Source organism: Musca domestica, unplaced genomic scaffold (genome assembly GCF_030504385.1).
Source record: "Musca domestica strain aabys unplaced genomic scaffold, Musca_domestica.polishedcontigs.V.1.1 6, whole genome shotgun sequence".
In the NCBI taxonomy this organism is placed as follows: Eukaryota; Metazoa; Arthropoda; class Insecta; order Diptera; family Muscidae; genus Musca; species Musca domestica.
Genome location: NW_026712363.1, coordinates 23,664,518 through 23,683,930, shown reverse-complemented (window position 1 = coordinate 23,683,930; position 19,413 = coordinate 23,664,518).

The window sequence follows — 19,413 nt, the reverse complement described above, 5'->3', positions numbered from 1 at the left end:
CGGAAATAGCATCAAATTTTAGAATAAGTTTAGATTTGTTCGAATTGGTTACCTTTGGCTCGAATTATGGCCTTCAAACGGTCAATGAAACCGTCACACGCTGCCCGAATGTTACTCTGCGGTATTTTGGCCCATTCCCGGATAGGCGCTTGCTTGAGGTGATCGATACTTTGGTATTTTTTAGTGCCAACCTTGCTTTCCAAAACACTCCAGACACAATAGTCCAACGGATTGATGTACGGAGATTTTGGTGGCCATTTTGCGCTGGAAATGATGTGTGGAACCTCATTTTGCAACCATTTTTGGTTGGCGCGTACTGAATGCCACGGTGCTGAGTCCTGTTGGAATGTCCTAGATCTGCGGCCAAAATGTTTGCGTCTCCAAAGTTTTAATACACCCTCCAGAATATCCTCCATTTATTCTGATACCACGGTCGATTAATACGAGCGGAGAGCGATCGTCGCCTGTTATGGCGGCCCACGCCATCATCATGGCCGGCGATTGAGTTCTGTTGGCCAACCGAAGGTGTACATTTTCAACTGACCTCTTTGGCAAGTAAACACGATCATTTTTTTTTTGTTTACAAACTGCTGGACAACGTTACTCATCGGAGAAAACTACATTCGGCAGTTCACCACTTTCGGCCAAGCGAAGCAACTCTTTAGCTCTTTTGAGTCTATTTTCTTCCCGTTGCGGTGTAAGTTCTTGCCCTTTTTGGAATTTCAATGGCTTCACCCCGAGCTCATTTTTAAATATTTGCCGAAAGGAATGGTCGCAATATGTTCAGCTCGCGAGTCATTTTTCGGCCACTCCGACGAGGGTTTTGATCAAGTCCCTTATTTACTTTTCGAACCATTTCTGCTGATGTAGCTGTCTTCTTCCGTACACTTCCGTGACGTCGGGCTACGCTACCAATATCACGGTAACGAGCAATGGTACGAGACACAAAAGATTTATTCACATTTGAATGCTGGAGTGCTCTAACGATAGTCACTTGTGGTTTTCCAGTCAAATATAAAAAAATCACTCTATCACCCTTGAATTCCATCACGAATAACTTTTTTTCTGAAAAATATTTACCAAAATGCTTTTGTACGCTTGTAAACAATATAATGAGCTGTCACTGAAATGATTTTAAGAGCTGTCGCACGAGTGGATTAGAAATGACAGCAGTCTGATTGCAGTTTTTTCATCTCACCCTGTATAAGTACGAATTTCCAAAACTGTCTACATTACTTGGCCTTACAGTTAATATTATATCCAATGTTAATATTATATCCAATTTTCAGCTTTACAGCTCTTGTGGTACACCCATATAGAAATTGCACCAAAATTTAAAATTATTTAGTACTATTCGTACACATTAGTACAAATATCGGAAACTTCTCCAAATACCAAATTTCAGGATTGCTGCTCCACCCGTCCCTCCAAATTTAAGTTGTACTAAATTTAGTACCTTTCAGTACTTTTCGTAAACATGAGTACAGACATATTAAACTACCTCCTCATTACATCGACTCTAATTGTCAACCTTGATTATCATTCCAAATTTCAACTTTTTAACTCTCACCGTTCATATGATACGAAGTGTTACCAAATGTAGTACATTTTTTGTACTTTTCGTACACTTATTTCGTACTATATGTCAAGGACCCCTTCGATACATCTATCATACACTACATAAGTGACCATCACTCCAAAGATGAGACTTCTAGCTCTACTACTTCCTCAAATACAAAAGGTAGAATATTGTGTACCTTTAAATGCTTTTCGTACCGTTCTAGTATGAATCTCTAAAAATCAGTCTTATCACCAACAATTTTAAGATTCTAGCTTCAAAAATTTCGAATACTTCCTCCATATCCCAATCCTTACTAAATAATTGTACTAAATTTAGTACCGTTTAGTACTTTTCGTATACATGAGTACAAACATTCAAAACTACCTCCCCACAACATCGACTCTATTCCTCTACTTTGATTCCCATTCAAAATTTCAGTGGTACCAAATGTAGTACATTTTAGTACTTTTCGTACACTTATGGTGCGAATTTCCAAAAACCCTTTGATACATCTATCATACACTCCATCAGTAACCCTCATTCCCAACTTAGGAGTTCTAGCTCTACTACTTCTTCAAATACAAAGGGTACCATATTGAGTACCTTTAAATTTTTTATGAACCGTTCTAGCACGAATTTCCAAAAACCAGCCTTATCTGACCCCTTTGGACCGAAGGTTACTTTCACCCAAAAATTTCAAGATTCTAGCTTCAGCACTTTCATTTGAGCGTTGAAGAATTGTTAAGTCAATCAGTCATTTAATTACATTACTCTTTTCAATATATCCACGAAAAACTTCAATCCAGGTTTCCGAAACCAAGATGCCTGATATAAAAAAATTCCACACTCCCCATATATTAGTTTCATATCCCCGTTTGTCTGCCCAATATCTGAATCTCCTTTAATATAATTTATCTCCAATTTTACCCATTTTTCCCAATATTCTCCTCAATGACCTAATAATTATTATTTAATATTTAAATTTGGAAATGAACAATTGAGGTGGGATATTTATTACATTTGTCTCGCTTTTCTCTCCGGTGCGTAAACTTCTAACACATGACGAAGATTGAATTTATTTTGTCGTGATAACTAATTTCTTGCTGCTCTTGTCACCCGCCAAAGACAAATTACATTATGACCAAATCCCTTAAGACTTCGTGGGCCTATGGGGCGGATGAGTATTGTTTAATTGATTAAGAACACGTTACGACGCACACAACTGCCGACAGACACTCATAACACGCAATCTATGAATAAAATTCCCAAAACGAAAATATTACGCGTGTGTCGCAATTTAACGGGTAGGTCTATAAAGTTGTCTGCAAAAAATTTAAATCTGGGAAAAATTATAAAAACGACATTTCATGACTTTTAGCCTCGAGAAATCCTAGACAATTAAATCTAAGCAGACAATTTAATTTTTCACCTTTCGTCCCTTTTTGTGAGGGGTACCTTAATTGAGTAACCTCTGCCCTAATGAGTACTTATTGTCACTCGTAAAAAGTTTTTTTGCCAAGGACTTAAAAAGACGCTTGGGAGGTGGAGGGGTGATAATTGGGAATTATCTGTCTGTGATGAAATAGTCAAATAAACCGCATGTCATGTACTGGTGAGATTTGTGTCCTGTTCTATTTTAATATTAAGTGTTGGTTTTGTATTAGGCAACCTAGACGTTGAGGTGTGTAATTGTCAACTACGACCTGGAGATATACTTATTACACATTTCGGCCAAAGGTCATACACTTTGCGTGTATTTGGGGATGTAAGAGGTCGATAGTGCCAGAAATAGCATTCGATTATTTAGAGATCTAAGGAAGGGAGCAGAATTAATACATTCAAGGAGTCGATAAATATTTTATAATTGTATAACCTCAATTGCAAACTTAGACAAGGGAAATTTTTTTTCTCGTTTAATTTTAAAAGACGTTTTGAGTTCGGCAATGACCTTTCTTCTAAATGTAATAATAAGTTGCATTGTGTTAGTAATTAATGCTCACTGGAATGACTGAACCAGTTTTGTTTCTTCATAATTCATATGATAGGTGAGGGTAATAGCAAGGTTCCTAGTACAAACTTTGTCTGTGTCTGTATTAGCTAGAGCCATTTAAAGGAAGACACTTGGAAATATGTATTTGAAAACATGAAATTTTTTCCAGATTGGTTTAGATTTGGATGTAGCTCCCATGTATACCTTTATCCGATTTCAAGGCTTATTGTGCACCAAGTGGCTAATATCAGCCCAAAAGAACTGAATCTTTGTAATTCCGACTGAATTCATTCTAGAAACAAGTACTTAAAATTTTATCTACATTGATTCCGATTTGTATATACCCTCGATATACATCTTCATCCGATTTTAATTGTCCACCATATATGTAATATCAGCCCAAAATGGATAGATTTGTTCATATTCAACCGAAATGTACCATTTGTTGAAACTCGGTCCGATATATCTATTGCTCCAATAATTATACCCCCAGCCATATGGCTAGAGAGGATATATATCATTTGATATATACGTGCCTAGTCGAAATAATGGTTTTAGACACAAGGTCTCTTTGGACCAAATCCGTTTCAGGATATTTGGAGTCGATCTAGCGATGCCTGTCCATCCGTCTGCTAGCTGGCTGGTGTGCACGATAACTCCCGGAGGGATTATCCGATTTGATCCAAACTTTGTATAATATTTTTATCGAGTTCGGAGATATCGGTCCACTAATTCTTGTACCTCTCTTACAAAAGGTCGAAATTTTCAAAAATGATATTTCACTGCACAGAAAGAGAAAGCATAATCCGATTTTGTTCCAACTTTGCAAATCCTACTATTTCCGTCAATGCTAGATCAGGTGCCAAAATGGACAATATTGGTCCACTCCATCTAGTACTTCCCACACAAAGGTTCAAAATTTTGAAAAATTATAACGTTTATAATATGTGAGGTAAGGGTCTGATTGTCTTCAAATTTCACATGTCCCAATATTTTTATTAACCCAAAGTCTGGTGTTATGATGGAATATATCGGTATACTCCTTCTGGTACCTCCCCCACAAAAGGTCGAAATTTTCAAAAAGAAAAAATGTTTTACTGCTCAGAAAGAGAAAGGATAATCCAAATTTCCTCCAACTTTGCGAGTCCTAATAAAAATGTCCTCTTATAAAATATGATATAAGCGTTCGATTGCCTTCAGTTAAAAACACATCAGAACATTTTTATTAACCCAAGGTCTGGTGTGAAGATGAAATACATCGGCCCACTCCTTCTGGTACCCAAGGTCTGGTGTGAAGATGAAATACATCGGCCCACTCCTTCTGGTACCTCCCCCACAAAGGGTTAACATTTTGAATAACCATGTAGCTCATAAAACGCCAAATTAATATCTGATTTCATTCAGACTTGGCGCATATCAATATTTCTATCAACTCAAGATCTGTTATTAATCGGGCTTTTCCCTCTGGTACCTCTCCCACAAAGGGTCAAAATTTTTCTCTTCATATTTCACACATATTATTATTTCTACTAACACAACATCTGCTGCGAAGACGGTCGGTCCACTCCTTCCGGTACTTCTTCCACAATGGATCAAAATTTTGAATATCCGCGAAGCTAATAAAACGCGTTCAAGATTTTGAAAAACACAACGCTCAAAGGAGGCGGAATAAGCTAGAACTCTTTTCAAATATCAAACACATAAACATCTTTGCTAACACAAGATATGTTCTCAAGATTATATATATCAGCGAATCTCTTTGCTACCTCTCTCACAAAGTGTAGCCTATCTCATACTTTAATCTGTCATAGCTTGCGAAACAAGTCTACGATATTTTCAACACTCTATATCTTAACCCCTAAAACCTGAGATGAATATGGAATAAACTTAAATATAAATGTTCGATTTTCTTGTAATTTTGCCCATATCAACATTTTTATCTGTATTAGATGAAGTAAGAAATATAATACTTCGGTCGACTACATCTCGAACCTCACACACAAGTTAACATTTTCAAAAAATCACACAATCAAGTGAAGGCAGTGGTCGCTATATAATCCAAACCTGACACGAGGCAATATTTATGTCATATTTATTTAGGTCCGATACGAAATGGACTATTGACCCATTCCTTCGGGACCTAATAATCGAACTTTGGTTGAGGGTATACATCTATCGGCAAATCCAAATCAAAAATCAAATTTTTTGAAAATTTATTTAGAGTTGGATATAATTCTTAAATTGTGGCTACTCTAAAGCCATGATACACATTCAAATAAGGTTTATAGTTGGTATCTACTTCACATAAATGCCCAATATAAACTTTTTTTTTACGGGTGCTCTACTGAATACGCATCGTGGTGTAGGGTATTATATAGTCGGCCCCACCCGACTTTTGACTTTTCCTTACTGGTTTTAAAATAACTTTTGCATAACGTGAAAGGGTCTAAATACTGCATTTCGTTGCGACCATGTGATACATTACAAGACTACAATATGTTCCAAGTCCCCTTATGCCTAAACTTATTTTGGAAGATTTCGTTTTTGAAATAATGCCAAAACACCCAGCCCAGATCTTACCCTTAAGTTTTTGACCCGGGGAATTTTTTCAATAAAAATATGGAACAAAAGTAATTCACCTTCTTACTGGCATATTTCTAAGCAATTTTTTTAGATTTTATACTTTTCTGGCAAGAGTCCACTACGAATTGATGGGGATTGTGAAAATCGGCCCAGCGGTTCTTGACTCATAAGCAGAATAAGTAAGATATATATCTTATACATATATATCGTACCTATTTTGCTATATATCCGATTTCTTGGCTAGCAGCATCTCCTTAATGATCAGAAGTGACCTGCTAATGTATTTGTGGGTTGGCTGGGTTAAAACATATTCGCGGTTTAGTGGAAATTTTCGTTGTGGGTTAGGGTCTATTTTACCAGCTAAATATTATCCGATGCCCGTATTATTAGTAGGCTTCTGCTCGGTTCTAAACTCTAACTCCGTTTAAATTTCCGCGCCGATTGGTTCATAATTGTGGCCTATAAAGCAACTGCAAGATCAGGAACTTTTCTGTTTTTGGTCCATTTCAACTCCTAATATTTTGCAATCATCTCCATAAAACAATAAATTTCTTTTCTGACCCTAACCCCAACTCCATGCAAAATTTCGTGAGGATCGGGCCATAATTGCGACCTGTAGCTTGATTACAAATTAATATGGACAGACGGAATGACGGACATACATAGCTAGATCGACTCAGCTCGGCGAGATAGGAAGATCCATATATACTTTCCTATGTGGGAAACCAATATTTCGAGGTGTTACATAATTTTTGGCCCAATCAAACTTATAATACCCCCAACACATAGTGTTGTAGTGTATAAAGACAAGAAAACAACAAAAATCTTATGACCACTCATAACATTGGTAACTTGAACCTTCAGAAAGCCTCCAATGTGTGTGTGTAGATTGTGGGAATTTTAAAATATATGACTGTACATTTTGTACTTCATTTACATTTTTTGTATATTGACCACAAATAATACGTGCGTTTCATGACAAAGCACGTGTTGATAATAACCTTTTCTCCAGAATGGTGATCAAATCTCTTCAAAAAGGGTTGCACGTAAAGATATCTTTTAACATTTTTACTTCAACCCAAATAGAAACCCAACGTTCACTGCAATGTAAGCAAAAAACAAAATGAATCATGATTTTTACCATCTTTGAACTAAGTACGGTTCTTTATGAAACTGTCACATAACATAACTCCCGAAAACATTAGAGAAGCCAACAACACAAAAAATAGGAAAATATATACACCTCTGAAAAATGCTATGAAAACACCTGTCCAAACATATGCACACAACTCAGCTAAAAGGTCGTTTTAATGCCAACTTGAATATGTATGTGTGAGTGCAAGTGAGTGAGTGTGTGTTTGTTGGAGGGGAGAAGTTGATATTTTTTAGGATGTCACCTCGTCATAAGTTATGCGAACAAATTCCCTGTTTGTTGGTTTTGGCCTCGATATGAAAATTGCTAGTTCGCCGCTTCAGAGGAAATAGAGTCAGTCGCTGTTGTGTTTCAGTTTTTTTTTTTTTGTTTCTTCTTCATCGCCAGGTTCGTTAGTTTGTTCCGCGAAAAAGTAAGCCATGATATGCATTTTGATATATCACATATGTTAGTACCCGCAGTAGAAATGGAGTCATAAACTTGCTAGCGAAACCATGGCAAGCAGTTGATCAAAACAAAACTGCAAATTTATGGAAAAATTGCTAGGTGGAATAGAGAATCATTTTTTTTTTTTGCTCTCATTGTGGGTCGGTAATGGAGTCATAAGCAGGAGAAAAAACAAATGCAGGGAATTTTTGTTCAATATTTGGCGTAATATATTTGCATTTATACGGCTTAACGTGCAAGTGCGAACGCCATGTCAATATAGTTTGTTCAATATTAGTTGCCATTTGCATCGGTGGCATTGCGAAAAAGGGGTTTCACTGGACTAAAATTGAAATAGCAAATATTTATTCTTGCTAAGTGAAAACAAGGCTTCCAAATTGACAAGGGAAATTTTTACACAACAAAACTACGGATCGAAAAAATTAATTTGGATTGTAAGTGGAACCAGATACAACAATACGGGGATATGTATTAATTTATTTGAATAGTTGAAATTAAGTATATCTAGTCTGTAATTGACACCATTAGCGATTCGTGATCCAGTATAGCCCTCATATAACGGCACCAACAAGACACAGCTTTGTTTTCACTCGGAAGTGAATCTAACTCTTGAGCGGTAATGCTCGAAGAGTTTATTATACCCTACAACACTATGTGTTGGGGGTATTATAAGTTTGATTGGACCAGAATTTATGTAACACCTCGAAATATTGATTTCCCATATAGGAAAGTATATATGGATCTTCCTAGCTCGCCGAGCTGAGTCGATCTAGCTATGTGTGTCCGTCCGTCTGTCCGTCTGTCCATGTTAATTTGTAATCACTCTACAGGTCGCAATTATGGTCCGATTTTCACGAAATTTAGAATGTAGGTGGGGCTTTGACCAGAATAGAACCCTATTGCTTTTGGAGATGATCGCCAAATGTTTAGGAGTTGAAATGGACCAAAAACTGAAAAAATTCCTGATTTTTCAGTACCTATACAGGTCGCAATTATAGACCAATCGACGCGGAATTTCGCATTTAGCTGGAGTTTAGGGAGGGGAAGAAGCCTACCAATTTGGGTAGTCATCGGATAATATTTAGAGGGTAAAATAGACCATATCTTTTGTGTTGAAAAAATTCAAAATTTTTCATTAAACCGCGAATATTTTAAATCCCGGCAAAATCACAAAGCCATGACAAGGTTACTTCTGATCTTTACATTGATGTTAACATCAAACAAATCGGGTATATAGCAAAATATGTGCGATATATATGTCTATCAAAGAAGATATGCTTGAAAGATCTCTTATATGTCGAGAACGGCTGAACTGATTTCGACAGTTCTCATTAATTCAGAATGGCCTCTTGGCAGGAAAGAAAAAACGTGTAAAAAAATCGCATAAAAATATCTCTCTAAAGATGAAAATATTGATTTTGTAAAATTTTCTCATATTTTTTCAATTTTGTCACATTTTTGGCATATTTTCATTTTGAATTAAACATTTGGTAATAATTCTACAGCTAACAAAACTAAGTAGTTGGGATATCAGGATATCATATACAGATCGCATTTATGGCCCGATCCTTACGAAATTTTGCATGGGGATAAGATGAGGGTCAGAATAGGAGCCTACTCTTTTTGGAGATGATCGCCATATATTTAGGGGATGAAATGGACCAAAAAACTGCAAAATTTACGGCAGGTCGTAATTCCTCACGCACATTTGAATGGGGGTTACCGGACAATGCAAAAGCCAAGCAGTTTCTAATGGCTATCCAAAAATATTCAATGTGTGAAATAGTTTGCCAACTTTTGTAGACAAAATACGAAAATGTCCATTCCAGAGACTTTTTGGAGAATTCACAAATACAGGAAAGACGCACTTCTGACTATTTCGTTGAAGAATATTGTCAAATGTCTGTATCTCATATAGATGCGTTTCAGTCAAAAACCAATAATAAATGTTAATCTTTTGCCACTTCTGAGAGATTATAGGCCTTTGGGAAATATTGGTTCCAGATCTAGGAAGACCATTTAAGTGCAACATCTACCAATAAATTAGAAATTAGCAAATTAGTTTAAGTTGTTATTTTTCGAAAATTAGAGAACGAAACCTGATGGTTTTCTTTAATCATTTGTCTCAATATCTTGTGGAATTCTGTCGAGTACTTCGCCTATACAAACTGTATGGTTTATTATAGTGTTGTAGGATATTCAACGGTCGGCCCCGCTTGTATTATTGTATTATGTGGAAGCATCACTTCTTTTTGAGAGGAAGAGTAAGAGCATTCGGATGAATTGCTTCAAATTTTGTATTTGGTATTCACCTCATGTAGAAAATTATCTATGTAGGTATAGTTTTTCGTACAACCTCTTACATATGTGGTATTTAGACGACGATTTCAGCAACATTTTCCAACGGAATTGTTTGAATTTTAATATTTATGATTCTCCTGAAAATTTAATGCGTGAAAATCTCGATATTCTATATATACTCATCGGAATTCGCTAAAATATGATATTTTTAGCCTGCCTCTCAATTACAAAATTAACCAGTTAGGAAAGGTCAAAAGGCCTATAATAAAACATATATATGAGAGCTATAGCTATATCTGAACCGATTTATATCGAATTTGCAGTACTGGTTCATAGGATAAATTCAGTCGTAATTGCCAAAATTCAGTCAATTTGGGCTGATATTAGCTATTTGGTGCATAATAAACCTGATATCGGATAAAGAGTTATTTTCGAGCAGTATCTGATGTACTGTACCAATTATCATACTTGTTGAGTGCATATTACTCATTTGAGTGTCTTAAAAACACAAATCTTATGAAACATATGTATGATGTTATATCTGAAACGAGTTTCAAATTTAATGTACTTGCTTCTTAACTGAATTCTGTGGGATGTACAAAAATTCAGGTCATTTGGACTTATATTGGCCATTTGGTGTATAATTAATCCAAATTCAAACGCCATAAATTTGACATTTTTATACCCTACAACACTATGTGTTGGGGGTATTATAAGTTTGATTGGGCCAGAATTTATGTAACACCTCGAAATATTGGTTTCCCATATAGGAAAGTATATATGGATCTTCCTAGCTCGCCGAGCTGAGTCGATCTAGCTATGTATGTCCGTCCGTCCGTCTGTCCATGTTAATTTTGTAATCACTCTACAGGTCGCAATTATGGCCCGATCTTCACGAAATATAAAATGGAGGTGGGGCTAGGGTCAGAATAGAACCCTATTTTGGAGATGATCGCGTAATATTTAGGGGTCAAAATGGACCAAATACTGAAAAAGTATCGGATTTTGCAGTAGCTATACAGGTCGCAATTATAGACCAATCGACGCGGAATTTCGTATGTAGCTAGAGTTTAGGCCGGGGAAAAAGCCTACCAATTTGGCTGGTCATCGGATAATATTTAGAGGGTAAAATAGACCATATATTTTGTGTTGAAAAAATTCAACATTTTTCATTAAACCGTGAATATTTTAAATCCCGGCGAAATCACGAAGCCATGACTAGGTTACTTCTGACCTTTACATTGATGTTACATCCAACAAATCGGATATATAGCAAAATATGTGCGATATATATGTCTATCAAAGAAGATATGCTTGAAAGATCTCTTATGTGTCGAGAACGGCTAAACTGATTTCGACAGTTCTCATTAATTCAGAATGGCCTCTTGTTAGGAAACAAAAAACGTCTAAAAAAATCGCATAAAAATATCTCTCTAAAGATAAAAATATTGATTTTGTATAATTTTCTCATATTTTTTCAATTTTGTCATATTTTTGGCATATTTTCATTTTGAATTAAACATTTGGTAATATTTCTACAGCTAACAAAACTAAGTAGTTATCAGGATATCATATACAAATCGCATTTATGGCCCGATCCTTATGAAATTTTGCATGGGGATAAGATGAGGGTCAGAATAGAAGCCTACTCTTTTTGGAGATAATCGTCATATATTTAGGGGTTAAAATGGACAAAAAAAAACTGCAAAATTGTCAGCAAGTCGTAATTATCGCCCGATCCTCACGCGCATTTGAATGGAGGTTACCGGACATTGCAAAAGCCAAATAGTTTTGGATGGCCATCCAAAAATATTCAATGTGTGAAATATTTGCCAACTTTTGTAGACAAAATACGAAAATGTCCAATCCAGTGACTTTTTGGAGAATTCACAAATACAGGAAAGACGCACTTCTGACTATTTCGTTGAAGAATATAGTCAAATGTCTGTATCTCATATAGATGCGTTTCAGTCAGAAACCAATAATAAATGTTAATCTTTTGCCACTTCTGAGAGATTATGGGTCTTTGGGAAATATTGGTTCCAGATCTAGGAAGACCATTTAAGTGCAACATCTACCAATAAATTAGAAATGAGTAAATTAGTTTAAGTTGCTATTTTTCGAAAATTAGAGAACGAAACCTGATGGTTTTCTTTTATTATTTGTTACAATATCTTGTGGAATTCTTTCGAATATCTCGCCTATATAAACTGTATCATTTATTATAGTGTTGTAAGGTATTCAACGGTCGGCCCCGCTCGACTGTAGCCTTTGCTTACTTGTTTTTAGATTTTTTTGAATGAAAGCAAAAATTGTCGGAAATCGTATCAAATTTTAGAATAAGTTTAGATTTGTTCGAATTGGTCACCTTTACCACGAATTAAGGCCTTCAAACGGCCAATGAAACCGACACACGCTGCCCGAATGTTGCTCTGCGGTATTTTGCCCGGCGAGCGGTTCTTGTGGTGATCGACACTTTGGTATTTTTTAGTACCAACCTTGCTTTCCAATATATTCCAGATACAATAGTCAAACGAATTTGTATCCGGGGATTTTTGTGATCATTGTGCGCTGGAAATGAAGCGAGGAACCTCATTTTGTAACTATTCTTGGGAGCGCGTGTTGAGTGCTATGGTGTTGTGTCCTGTTGGAATGTCCAAGGTCTGCGGCCAAAATGTTGGCGTGCCCAAGGCTTTAATACACCCTCCAGAATATTTTCGCGATAATATTTGGCATTTATTCTGATGGTCGATTAATACAAGCAGAGAGCTACCATCGGCTGTTATGGCGGCCCACACCATCACCAAGGCGGCGCTGTTGCTGTTTTCTTCCGCTGGAATAATTTTAATAGCTGTCGGATAAGTGGCTTAAAAATGACAGCACTCTGCAGTTGGTTGCAGTTTTTCCATTTTACCCGGTATATGGTATCTATGCCTAAATCTGATCCGATTATCACCAAATTCAATAGAGTTCGTCCTAGGGCTAAACAAAAATTGTTTGCAAAGTTTCATCTCGATCGGATAATAAATACGACCTGCATTTTGTTCACAAGAATACATTGACGGACTAACATGCTAAAATCGACTCAGAAAGTGATTCAATGAGGATCCTCAAAAGTATTTATGGGTCTATCTCGATTTTTTCTCCATGTTACAAACAAATGCACGAAGACATAATACCCTTAACACAATGTGATGTAGGGTATAATTAGGTGGAGCAGTAATAAGGGACAATATAGAAAATGTTTAATATGAAGAGTTTTTATCAACCCTGTACCCTAAATGTCATGTTAATTATGATTTGGTTTAAATTTGTGGTCTAAAAATTCAGAATAACCTAAATCAGGCAGTAACGCTATATGGGTGTCATACCGAAACATGGACCGAAAAGTCCCATTTTTAATATCAGAGTTCCAAGGGCAATATAAATGTCTGAGCGAAATTTCAAAGCAATAGAATGCTGCTCTGAATTTATCTCCATTTTTGAGGATCTCACTCCACTGTTCGACATCGTGCTGGCAATCATTTTTGGCATGTAAAAATCGGGAAAGTGGGTGCTGTAAAACATATGTAGAGGCTTTAAGCCAGTCTTACTCACCAAATATGCACAAATAATGGTATCTGAATCTCTCGACAACCTCAATACACCAACATTTAATGTTGTGAGTAAGAGACTAAGACAACATTCATTACAAAATGTCAATAAATGAAACCTCAACCTTACCACAGTTTGCAGTCTTTAAACATAATAATGTTTTGATGGCTTGACATTCTTCTAGGAAACATTCTCACTAGCCTGTACATCGACAAAATTCCAAGTAATATTTGTTTCATCTTAAATATAAAAATAAATTCTTGGTACTTTTATGTGAATTTGAAAGACATGAACTCTGCTTACTCGATTTCTCCACTCAGAGACAGATTTAAGGAGAATTTTGATTTAGCTTTTAGTATTACCCAGCAAAATACAGCTTTACCTACGAAAGTTGTTGATGGAATAATTTTGAAGGCGTCTGCTGATTTGAAGTACATCAAAATGGTTAAAAGAGCAAAGAAGGAATTTTTAGAAGTCAAACAAAGTGAACATTTCATTGCCAGAAGAAGTTAAAATCTACTTTAATATTTAATTTTCTATTCACCCTCTTTTATATACTTTTCAGCTTTACACAAACACACATTTACTCTAAAAAAACAAGTAAGCAAAAGCTATAGTCGTGCGGGGCCGACCATGTGATACCCTACAACACTACAATATGTTCGAAGTCCCTTTATATCCAAATCCATTTTGGAAGATTTCGCTTTTGAAATAATGCCAAAAAGCCCTGCCCAGAGGTTATCCTTAAGTTTTTGACCCGGAGAATTTGGCCAATATTAACGCACTCCGTAGTATCGTGAAGTATTCAAAACAATTGTACACGAAAGTTGTGGTCCATTTTACAGCTAAATATAATCTAATGTTCATCCAAAATGCTAGACTTCTTCCCTGTACTCAACTATCTTCCGATGCGAAATTCCGTATCGATTAGTTTTCCATTGTGGCATAATAGAGTGACTACAAAATTAGAAAAATTTAAATTTTTTTAGCCATTAAAACCTCTAAATGCAATTCCTAAGAACAATAAGCTTCAATTCCCACCCTACACCCATGCAAAATTTCGTGAGGATCGGACGATAAATGTGACATACATATAATACCCTCAAAACGTAGTGTTGGGAGGTGTAATACTTTAGAAAATTTAAATTTCAAAATTATAAGTCAAATTAAAAACAAGTAAAAACACATTAAGTTCGGCCGGGCCAAACTTTTAATACCCTCCACCTTAGGGTAAAGGAAGCATTAGAAGAAATTTGACAACAACCATTAAAATGTCGAATATTGGGAGGTATCGTTATATGGGAGCTATACCAAATCGTGGACCTACACATGCAATGTTTCGCCAACGGAGCTAGAACCCATCATGACCTACAAATACCAATTTTTAGACCAATCCACGAAAATATGTGGCCAAAATTATCAAAATACCGAATATATGGTGGTACCGTTATGTGGGGGCTATACCAAAACGTGGACCTATAATTACAATGACTCGCCACACGAACTGGGACCCATTATGATCTACAAATACCAATTTTCAGAAAAATTCGTGAAAAAAATGTGGTAAAAATCATCAAAATACCGAATATTGGGAGGTACCGTTATATGGGGACTATACCAAAATGTGGACCTATACATACAATGTTTCGCCACACGAACTAGGACCCATTACGACCAACAAATACCAATTTTTAGACAAATCAGTGCAAAAATGTGGCAAGAACCATCAAAATACCGACTATCGGGAGGTACCGTTATATGGGGACTATACCAAATCGTGGACCAATACATGCAATGTTTCGCTACCGGAGCTGGAACCCATTATGACCAACAAATACCAATTTTTAGACAAATCCGTGAAAAAATGTGCAAAAATAATCAAAATATCGAATATCGGGAAGTACCGTTATATGGGGATCTATCAGAACGTGGACCGATATATCTCATTTTCAATACCAACCATCCTAGACACAATTCAAATTGCTCTGCTAAATGTTGGCGCTCTACGTCAAATAATCTGGGCTGTATCGTGATTTCAACAGACAGACAGACGGACAGACAGACAGACAGACAGACAGACGGACAGACAGACGGACATCGTTAAATCGACTTAGAATTTTATTCTGATTATGAATATATATACTTTATGGAGTCTACGACGAATATTTAAAGATGTTACAAACGGAATGACAAAGTTAATATACCCTCCTTTCCAAGGTGGAGGGTATAAAAATCGCATGCGATAAAAAATATGACGAAAATGGAAAAAAAAATGAACCAAAAGATATAACTTTTTTATTGGAATATTATTCCGCGATTTTCTTAGATTTTATCCTTTTCTGGCAAGAGACCATTCCGAATCGATGGGAACTGTGAAAATCGGCCCAGCGGTTCTTGATTTATAAACAGAATAAATGAGATACATTTTTTTACATATATATTGTACAAATTTTGCTATATATCCGATTTCTTGGCTATTAGCATCACTTTAATGGTCAGAGGTGATCTTTTAATATATTTGTGATTTGACTGGGTTAAAAAATATTCGCGGTTTAGTGGAAATGTTTATATTTTCTTATATAAAAGTTGGGGTCTAATTAATTATTGTCCAATAGCCACCCAAATTGTTAGGTTTCTGTCCAGGCCCAAACTCTAACTCCATGTAAATTTTCGCGTCGATTGGTTCATAATTGTGGCCTATGGAGCAACTGCAAAATCAGGAAAATTTTCTGTTTTAGTTCCATTTCAACCCCTAAATTTCGTGCCATCATCTCCAAAAACAATAAGGTCTATTCTGACCCTAACCCCACTTCCATTTTCAATTTCGTGAGGATCGGTTCAAAATTGCGACCTGTAGCTTGATTACAAATTAACATGGACAGACGGACAGACGGACGGATGGACGTACATAGCCAGATCGACTCAGCTCGGCGAGATAGGAAGATCCATATATACTTTCCTATGTAGGAAATCAATATTTCGAGGTGTTACATAATTTTTGGCCCAATCAAACATATAATACCCCCAACACATAGTGTTGTAGGGTATAACAATAGAACTTTAATACACTATTCCTTATCAATACAGCCAATTAACACAGTCGAGTGTACTTCGAAAACCAAAAAGAATAAAATATATTTCTTATAACCTGCCACTGCATCACAAAACCCCATAATGCAGCTATGAACATCCTCAGAGAAACTTAAATAAAATTCTGACAAAAATTAATTACAACTGCATGAATGGCTTGAATAGCTGGCTGGTTGGTTGTTTGAGTGGTTTGGGCGGTTTTCTACTAACCAAAGATGTTCAGTAGCCAAGTAAGTTATCTGCAAAATGCTATGCCACAATATTTTTCGCACTTCAAAAATTGAAAATTGTTTTAATTGAATTATTGTCGGAAACCACAGGCAACATCATTAATAATATAAATTAAAAACTTGTTTTGTTGTCGGATGGCAACACTTTTGTCATAATTGCCGGTAGATGTAATGAACGATGATGATGTATCCGGGGGAAATGGGTTATTGAATATGTAATTAATCGAAGATGTTGTTGAGATAGCTGCTTTGAATAAAAGTTATACAAATAAATACAGAGTGAGATGAAAAAACTGCAACCCACTTCAGACTGTTGTCATTTCTAAGCCACTCGTCCGACAACGGTTAAAATTATTCCAGTGACAGCTCATTATATTGTTTACAAGCGTACAAAAGCATTTTGGTGAGAATATTTCAGAAAAATGTTATTCGAGATGGAATTGAAGCGTGATAGTGTCATTTCTTTATATTTGCGTGGAAAACCACAAGTGGCTATCGTTAGAGTTCTCTAGCATTTAAATGTGAATAAACCGTTTGTGTCTTGTATCAACGCTCGTTACCGTGATACTGTTGACGTAGCCCGACGTCAAGGAAGTTGCCGGAAGAAAACAGCAACCTCAGCAGAAATGGTTCGAAAAGCAAAGAAGCGACTTGATCGAAACCCGCATCACAGAGGCTGAAAAATGGCTCGTGAGCTGAACATATCGCAATATTGCATTCGGCAAATATTGAAAAATGAGCTCGGGGTAAAGCCATTGAAATTCCAAAAAGTGCAACACCGCAACAGAAAGAAAATAGACTCAAAAGAGCTAAAGAGTTGCTTCGCTTGGCCGAAAGTGGTGAACTGCCGAATTTGGTTTTCTCCGATGAGAAAACATTCGTTGTCCAGCAGTTGGTAAACAAACAAAATTACTTGCCAAAGAGGTCAGGTGAAAATGTACACCTTCGGTTGGCCACCAGAACTCAAGCGCCGGTCATGGTGATGGTGTGGGCCGCCATAAAAGCCAATGGTCGCTCCCCGCTCCTATTTTTCAACCGTGGCATCAGAATAAAAGCTGAATATTATCGCGAAAATATTCTGGAGTGTGTATTAAAGCTTAGGGCACGCAAACATTTTGGGCGCCGACCTTGGACATTCCAATAGGACTCAGCAACATCGCACTCAGCACGCCCACCCATGTATGGTTCAGCGCACAAAGGTAATCAAACTCTCCGGATACCAATCCGTTGGACTATTGTGTCTGGAGTATTTTGGAAAGCAAGGTTGGCATTAAAAAACCTGTAAGGAAAGCTCAAAAGTCGGGCGGGGCCGACTATATGATACCCTACACCACTATGCATATTTAGTAGAGCTCTCGTAAAAAGGTTTATACAGGGCATTTCAGAGCTCTATGAGATATTTGGTACAAAATCAAAATCTATCTAATTCTATCGTGCATTTTACGAACTATAGCTATCTCTGAACCGGGTTTCTCCAAATTTTAGACTGGTGATTTGGGCTGATATTGACCATTTAGTGCACATTTAACCCGAAATCGGATGAAGATATATATGAGAGCTATATCCAAATCTGAACCGATTTCGATAAAATTTAAAACAGCTATTCCTGTGCTCCATCTAATACCTGGTACCAAATATCACGGTTGTGGAGTGAATATTACGAATGTATGGGACTAAAACTCTAAATCGGATGAAACATATATATGGTTGCTATATCTATATCTGAACCGATTTTCACTAAATTTGATATACTTGCTTCTAGGCTGAATTTGGTCCGATGTACTAAAATTCAGTCTATTTGGATTTATATCGGCCATTTGGTGCACAATTAACCCGAAATCGGATGAAGATATATATGGGAGCTATATCCAAATCTGAACCGATTTCGATAAAATTACAAACAGCTATTTCTGGGCTGTATCTTATATCTGGTACCAAATATCATTCTAGTGGAGTGCATATTACGAATGTGAGATGCTTAAACACCAAATCGGATGAAAGATATATATGGGAGCTATAGCTATATCTGAACCGATTTTCTCCAAATTTAATATACTTGCTTCTAGGCCGAATTCGGTTGGGTGTGCCAAAATTCAGGTAATTTGGACTGATAGTGGACATTTGGTGCAAATTTAACCCGAAATCTGATGAAGATTTATATGGGAGCTATAGCTGTTTCTGAACTGATTTTCTCCAAATTTGTTGTATTTGCTTTAAGGCTAATCTCGGTCACATGTGCCAAAATTCGGGCCATTTGGGCTGATATTGGCCATTTTGTGGTCAATTAACCCGAAATCGGATGAAGATATATATGGGAGCTATATCCAAATCTGAACCGATTTCGATAAAATTTAAAACAGTTATTCCTGTGCTCCATCTAATACCTGGTACCAAATATCACGGTTGTGGAGTGCATAGTAGGAATGTGAGGGACTTAAATTTGATATGCTTGCTTCTAGGCCGA